Source organism: Notamacropus eugenii, chromosome 5 (genome assembly GCF_028372415.1).
Source record: "Notamacropus eugenii isolate mMacEug1 chromosome 5, mMacEug1.pri_v2, whole genome shotgun sequence".
Classification (NCBI taxonomy): Eukaryota; Metazoa; Chordata; class Mammalia; order Diprotodontia; family Macropodidae; genus Notamacropus; species Notamacropus eugenii.
This window is the reverse complement of record NC_092876.1, coordinates 81,686,684-81,694,650: the sequence shown is the minus strand read 5'-3', so window position 1 is coordinate 81,694,650 and position 7,967 is coordinate 81,686,684.

Below are 7,967 nucleotides of genomic sequence, written 5' to 3'. Positions count from 1 at the left end.
TCTAAGTTCTCTCATGGTTTGTACTGACTTGAGCATATCCCAACTTCAAGGGTACACAGAATACAAAACGTAGAATGTTTGAAATAACAAGGAAGGACTTCTGAGTACAGAATATCCATATTACATGGGACTTCAGAATGAACGAATAAAATGAGTGAATAAGCATTTATTAAGTGTTTACTACCAAGCACAAGATACAAATAGAAAAGAAAGTCAGTGCTTGCTCTGGAGGAGCTCACTTTCCAGAAGGGTGACAGCAGACATGAGAGGTTTCAGCTACAAGTCAGAAGTAAAAATCTCACAATCCTTTGCAGTGGCAAAGTAGAGGGTGATAACCCTTTTTAATGGCATTTCCACAAATAAAAATTGTATCAGTTTCTGATGTAGAGTCATTCAACAGTGCCAGCACTGGTAACAAGACCTTTCTTTTCTGAATCTCTAGTAGCTATACTTGTAGCATTCTACAGAAACAGTTGCCAGACTGCGTGTCTACAGGGTATGCTTTTGAAAGTTTGACATTCCAAAGTCTTTGAGGCTCAGGATACTGGGCTGTCTCCATCAGGGTTGGAAGACAGACAGTGGTCAAGGTAGTGGTACTGGTATTCCCTGGCACATGCTGCCTCTTGTATCTCCATCTGGGTGATCCCCCTTCAATTCAGCTGGCTTCCTCCTACTATGAGCAGCAGTTAGCTGACAACTGGGTGGGCTGGCTTGACTTTCTCCCCAAGAGTTGCTTCCCTGAATAGTCTGTAAGGACTGAGCTGGTGGTCTGAGAAGGTACCAGAAGTAGAAGAGATCTAAAAATATAAACTGTTAGAGATGGAAGGAACCTTTAACATAGAATGTTAGTGGGCAGGGACTTTTGAACACAAAACTTAGAACACCAAAGTGGAAAGAACTGAGAGCCCTGAAGACAGAATATCAGAGTTGGGAAGGAACTCCAGAGATTATCTTTTCCAATCCCTTCTTTAAAAAAAAAAAAGTTTTCATTGATTCATTTTGTTTTTATAGGACAGTTATTTCCCAACACCCAACACCAGTGGTATTAGCAGAGTACCTTCCAGGACATTCACACACATATAAAAGAAAAAAAAATAAACACTACTATGTTATATTGTTTGTAACCAAAAGAGCATGCAGTATTCCCATTTTAATTCACTGCTTTAGGACAGAAATGTGTTTTTAATATCAGTCACCATTCTAGATCCAACATGTTCATTGAATTTGATCCAAATTCTTTTCTTTTTTAGTATTGTTTTCATTTGCATTATTGTGTGCATCAACCAGTTAATCAATAACATTAAGCACCTACTATGTGCCAGGCACTGGATGTTGCTCTCTTGGTTCTGTTTACTTTACTCTTATCAAGTAATAAAATTCTTCCATAGGCTTTTCTGAATTCTTATTTGTCATTCCTTAAGCTATAATAGTATTCCATTACATTAATTTTGCTCCATCATTCACTCCATCAATGTTGCTAAGAATATTTTAGTATATCTAGAAATTTTCTTTATATCCTTGGAACTCCTTGTAAGTAAATGCCTAGTAGGAGGATTGGTGGAACAAAGTATATGGATAGTTTAGAAACTTTTCCTGCATGATTCTAAGTGACTTTTCAGAATGCCTAGACCAAGTCATATCCACAACAGTGTATTAGTCTTCCTTTCTTATCATAGCACAGCCCTGAGTATCTCCAACTTTTATCACCTTTGCCAACGTGAAGCTGCTCCTTCATTTTACAGACAAGAAACCGAGGCTAAGGAAACAGTGAAGTTAAAGGGCTTGCCTGAGACAAACAGGAAGTAGCAGGATCAGGATTTGAACCCAGATTCTCTCATTTCATATCCAGCATTCTTTCCATGACACCACTGCAAGGGACTCCCTATTCTCCCTGGAAGGAGATCCAAAATCTTCAGCTGAATGTTTAAAACCATTCACAATTTTGCTCCCAACTAACTTTTCATTCTTATTTGATTTTCCTTCCTATCGTACATTCTCCATTTCAGCCAAACTCAACTGATCGCCATCCTCAGTCCAACATCCCATCTCGCTGCTTCTTGTCATGAATGGTCTCCTATATAAGGAATGTTCTACTTGCTTACTTGTACCTTTGAATTCCTAGCCTCCTTCAAAACATAGTGCCTATACAACACCTTCCCCATTCTTACCCCTCTCCTATTATTAGTACCCTCTTCTTCTGGAAATTACTCTGTATTACTTAATTTTAAAATTGATTTTTATTTTAAACTTACCGTATTTTACCACTTAAACATTGTAAATTTTATGTCAAATTTTTGCCAAAAAGTGGGGTACAACTATTGTGTGAAGCTTTTAAAAAATTGTGAAAGAATTATAAAAATTGTAAAAATTTATTACTTAAAAATTATGTATTACTTAACTCTGGTGCAAGATTAGAATGCACAGAATACTCATGAATAAATGTTAAAATTAAATACTGTGTTCATGTACTGAGAATTCTAGGCTCACGGTTTGCAGTGCCAGAGAGATCAATGTAATCCATATGCCTCTGGTAAATACATTGTTACTTTGTTTATCTTTTAAGTGGCATGGGAAACAGAATTATGCCCTGTGACAATTACTTGATAAAAGGTTATAAATCAATTTTTGGACTAAAAGACCAAAAAGCAGTGTGTGACAATTATGCAGTGAAATATGGTAGACTCTGTTACTTAGAATTTACTTGTATGCATGTTGGATCTCCCTCCACCCACCTACACAGACACACACCTTCCCCATACAAACATATACAAACAAATGTGCTAATAGAGTATGGAACATATGTTTCTTGAAGGTAAGAAACTGCTTCATTTTTTTTGACCTTGTATTCTCAGTGTCTGACACAGTGACTTGCACATAGTAAGTGCTTAATAAATGCTTGTTAAATTGAATTGGAAAAAGTTAAGTGGACTCTAGGAGTGCTAATCTGCTTTCTACCAGAGAATCTTAGTAGACCCAGTCATTCCCTTTTTGTGTAAAACAATCTTGACTCGTATGGATCTGAGATTTCAGAGGAAGTTAGGAAACCAGCGAATCATTTCCATTTTCTGGGCCTCAGTTTTCTATCTATAAAATGGAGGCATTGCACCAGGTCCCTTCCAGTTACAAATTCTATAAAGTACGTCATGCCTGAAGCTTCAAGGGAAGCCCCAACAAAGACAAGTTCTGAGGTCTCTGGTTCCAACGACCAAAGCAAAAGATGGCCGTGGCTCACAATTTTATCCCTGGCACCTCCAATTCTCAGTCTGGAATTTAAAACCCTTCATAGTTTGGCTCCTATCTACCTTTCCTTCAGAAATTAGCATGTGTTTGTTCCTTGTTTCCCAAACTCGAAAGATTGTCCCCACTCAAGCCATATTTCAGATTACCTTGTGTATGGTCAGGGTAGGCCCAGAGAAAAGCTCCTGAGCAGGAGTGTGGGGCCAGGATGAGGGCAAATTTGGGCCTATGTTACAGCTATTCAGTAAAAACAAATAACTTTTTATGAAGGGAGGCACCCTCATTTCGGGGGATTTGGTGCTTTATTTGTTTTCGTGTCCAAAAGAAAACAAACAAACCTGGTACCCGAGCCGGGAAACATTCCTCTTAGAGCAAAACCAGACCAAATCCCAGACATGAGCTGGAAAGATATTCTTTTCTCTTGTTCCCCCAAGGTCAAGGACAGAGTTGAGATGAAACTCAACCCTAGTTCAAAGGTTCTAGCCCCAATGGTGATATTGAGAAGACCTTAAAAACCTAATGTGAAGACACTTTCACGGTCTGTAAGGATTGAAGACACTTTCTCAAACTCCCCCACAACACTTTTTGACCGCCAGAATCAAAATCATATTAGTCCCAGAGAGATGAAAGGTTAAATGCTGTCCAATGCTACAAATTGGTACAAAAACAGAATAAACACGGATGGCAAAAATCAGCCCATGAGCTCATGCGGTCTTTGATCAGAGACATAATTTCATTATGAAATTTTGAATCAGGCTGTTGTGAAGTCCTGCCAAAGAGTTTCATTTTCCCAGATGATATGGGGGGTTATTTGTCTCCTCTTTCGCACTTCACTTGATTTTACTATATTAACTTTCTCCTCTATTTATAGTGCCTGGACCTTTGCTATGGCCTCTTCTGAACTCCAGGAATTCTCATCAATTTTGAACCCGATTTAGCAATCAGCTATGATTAATGGTGATCAGTCTGTGGTCTTATGGCCTGGCCCTCTATTTTCCTTAATCAATTAATTAGCAAGCATTTATTAAGTATCAGCTCTATTCCTGAAGCTGTACTTAGGAGACAAAGCTAAAGATGAAATAGTCCGTGCCCTCAGGGAGTTTCCATTCTTTAGGGCCGAACCACTTTTTTAGCTAAACACAATTTAAAAAAAATTTTTTTGGACAGTGTTTCCTGCTGTTTTAGTGTCCAAAGCAGTTGAAATCCAGACTCTTAATACTTTACTCCATTGGTGCCTAATGGTCAGGTCCCTTCCCATCCCTGGGCTTCCATAGTGGGATAAGATACTAAGGTCCTTTCTAGTTGTAGTTCTTGTAATCTTGTAGGCATGCTGCTGAGGAAGGACTCTACTAGCTGAGTGATACTGGGCAAGTCACTAAACCACTATCAACCTCATTTTCCTCATCTGTAAAATGAGGATAATAGGTTTGTTGAGAGAATCACGTGAAAAAATATGTATAATGTACTTTGCAAATGTAAAGGTTCAGGTTCAGTCGCTTTTCAGTCACATCTGACTCCTCCTGGCGCCATCTGGAGTTTTCTTGGCAGAGATATTGGAGTGGTTTGTATTTCCTTCTCCAGTTCATTTTACAGAGGAGGCAAATAAAGTTAAGTGACTTGCCCAAAGTCCCACAGCTAGTAAGTGTCTGAGGCCAGATTTGAACTCAGGAAGATGAGTCTTCTTGACTCCAGATCCAGCACTCTGTCCACTGCACCACCTAGCTGCTTTATACCAATGCTAGCTATTTATTTTAATCTTTTAATATGTTCTTGCCCTAAAGTCTTTCCTTTTGCCCTAATGGCAATTTGATTTCCTGTAATCCTGTCCCAAGTGACTACAATTTTATGTGTGTGTATATGTGTGTTTGTGTATGTATGCATGTGTATATACACATATATAGATATAGATATAAATATATATAATAATGTATATTATATAATTTGTTTTTATATTGCTTAAATTTCTTCCTGTATATTTTTTCCTACACATTCCCAGAGAGCCATCTCTTATGACAAAGAATTCCTAAAAGAAGAGGAGAAGGAAAAAAGCCTAGGAAACCAGTCAGCACATCACAAAAGTCTGATGTTGTCTGCAATACTACACACTCTTTAGACCCTCAACTAAGCTTGAACTGATAACCACATTTAATAGAATTCAAAAACTCTGGATGAAGAGACTTCAGCTTTAACTAGATACAGATATCACCTTTTTGAGGAAACCCAAAGCTAATGATTGATCAGAGCAAAACTTGTGATATTTCTACAGAAGTCACAGCGCCATTTTCACTTTACTCAGTGTATCATAGTGCATTGAGTCCTGGGATTAGAATCAGATTCTCTCTCAAACATTTATTGTTATTCTGTGATCTTGAGTAAGTCCTTTAACTTCTAAGAGTCTCAATGTCCTCATCCCTAAAATGAGAATGATTATAGATTATCCCCATGGATTTGGGGCAGGAAGGGACCTTAGAGGCCACCCAGTTCTCTTATTTTACAGATGAGGAAATTGAGGCCTACAGAGGTAAAATGACTTGCCCACAGTCATCTCGGTAGTGGCAGAGGCAGTATTTAAACCCCATACTTCTGATTGTGAATTCAGTACTTTTTCCACTCTGTCAATGGTACCCATATCACAGGGTGTTATGAGAATCAATGAGCTCAAGTACACATAGGTAAGATCATGTTTGGAGCAAAATCCCTTTTAGACTTTGCCATTCCTTGAAAAGCCCATTTGTAGCTTTCAGGGTGTCAGACTTTGAATAATTATGTTTTCATAAATAAGAGTCAGGAAATATGTCTAATAGTGAGCAAAAATTAGATATATAACCTGGTTATGAACTGACTCGATTCCTTTTCTTTGCCTACTCCTTTATGTGGATGAATGGGAGAAAATGAGAGTTTAAAAACAGGGGAATTAACTCTAGTGCAGGGATTTGAGAAGAGAGTTTGGTGTCTGGAGCTGGAATCCTGATCCTTGGGAAATGGCAAGTGTCAGAGCCTAAATTAAGCACAGGACAGGCAATTTAGGAACAACTGAGCCACTGAGGACTCACTCGTTACCTTTTCTTTTGGGCCTCTTGCAGAGTACAGCAAAAGGGGAGGGGATTTCTTTCTTCTTCCCTCTACTTACCCTGGTATCCTGCAGCAGAAGCATCTCAAGGTCATTACTTCCTGAATCCCAACCCTTTTTGTAGAGAATAAGAGATTCTTTATCCCTTAGAATGATCTTGGCATCTAGCCTTTTAGCAAAGAAAGGAGATTTCTGGGGCAGTGCCAACTCTGAGAGTTGCCTTATGGCTAATTTCAGTTTAAAGAATTTCTAGGTTTGAGGTTTCTAAGGCATTGGATCTTTTAGAGAGTGAAAATTTTCTAATGTGTCTTGTTTCTCAGAGTAAGAAAAAGATAGTCCTAATGGTTTTAGCGCATGTGCTACTTGGAGTACAAACCCACTGAGATTTTAACTGAACCAGAAGGTGTAGCTGATGAGGAAAACAACCATGCAATGCCCACCAGCAACCCACGGAGCAGGATCTAACAGATCCATATCAGGAGGAGGAATACCAGGATTTCATGGGCTGTAGGCTGCAAGGTGAGATGCCTTTCCTTGCCCATGCCTGAGTCACTCACATTTCCTATTTGTGTGCCGCTCTACTTATGACTTCTGTATGTGTCTACTCTCTCTGCTTGATATAGGGTGAGTTTTTGGGAGATTACTCCCTAAGTTTTCAGGGACAATGTTCTATTGCGGCATCTACTGATTATTTTATTTCATTAAATGCCTTTGTGTTGAAATAATTATGTCTTCTGACTGATTGCTGAATGGTAAATACATCACTGGGGGCTCTTGAGCTATAGAGAGTTTGAGGAACGTTGATGAAGAAGCATACCTTGAACCTGGAGTAGCCAAGCTCCAAGAGACATGATCTGCAAGTGAGGGTCAAAATCAACGTGCTCCTGAAATGCTATACATCTAAAGCACTTTGAAAACTTTAAAGTTTGTGCTATGTAAATGTTATTATTGTTCAGTCACTTCCAACTCTTGGTGACCCCATTTGGGTTTTTCTTGGCAAAGATACTGGAGTGTTTTGCATTTTCTTCTCCAACTCATTTTACAGATGAGGAAACTGAGTTAAACAAGGTGAAGTGACTTGCCCAGGGTCACACAGCTAGTACATGTCTGAGGCTAGATTTGAACTCAGGTCTTCCTGACTCCAAACCCAGCTCTCTAGCCACTGCGCCACCTCCATGTGGGCTCATTATTCTTGTGGTTACTCCTACAATTATTCCCTCCTCTGCTAATGGAGTGGCCAGGGTTACTCTTCAGCAATAGCAGCAGTGATGACAAGAATCTTTGAGTAATTCTAATAATTTGAACACCCAAAAGTAGTACATTAAAATAGAGACTCTAACAAATAAACTCCCCTTCTTTTTTCTCAGAAGAATCTTGATATCCTTGGAAAGGAAGACTATAGTAGTAGCTAAAATACACACACACATACTCTCTCTCTCTCTTTTTCTCTCTCTCTCTCTGTACATACACACACACATATGTACACATACACACATATATGTATATATAATATACATATAGACATGCACACACACCACACATATATATTATGTACATATACACACACACATATACATATAGACATGCACACACACACACACACACACACACACACACCAACTCTGAAAATACATGTCTTGGTTTTGTCCTAAATGCCTTG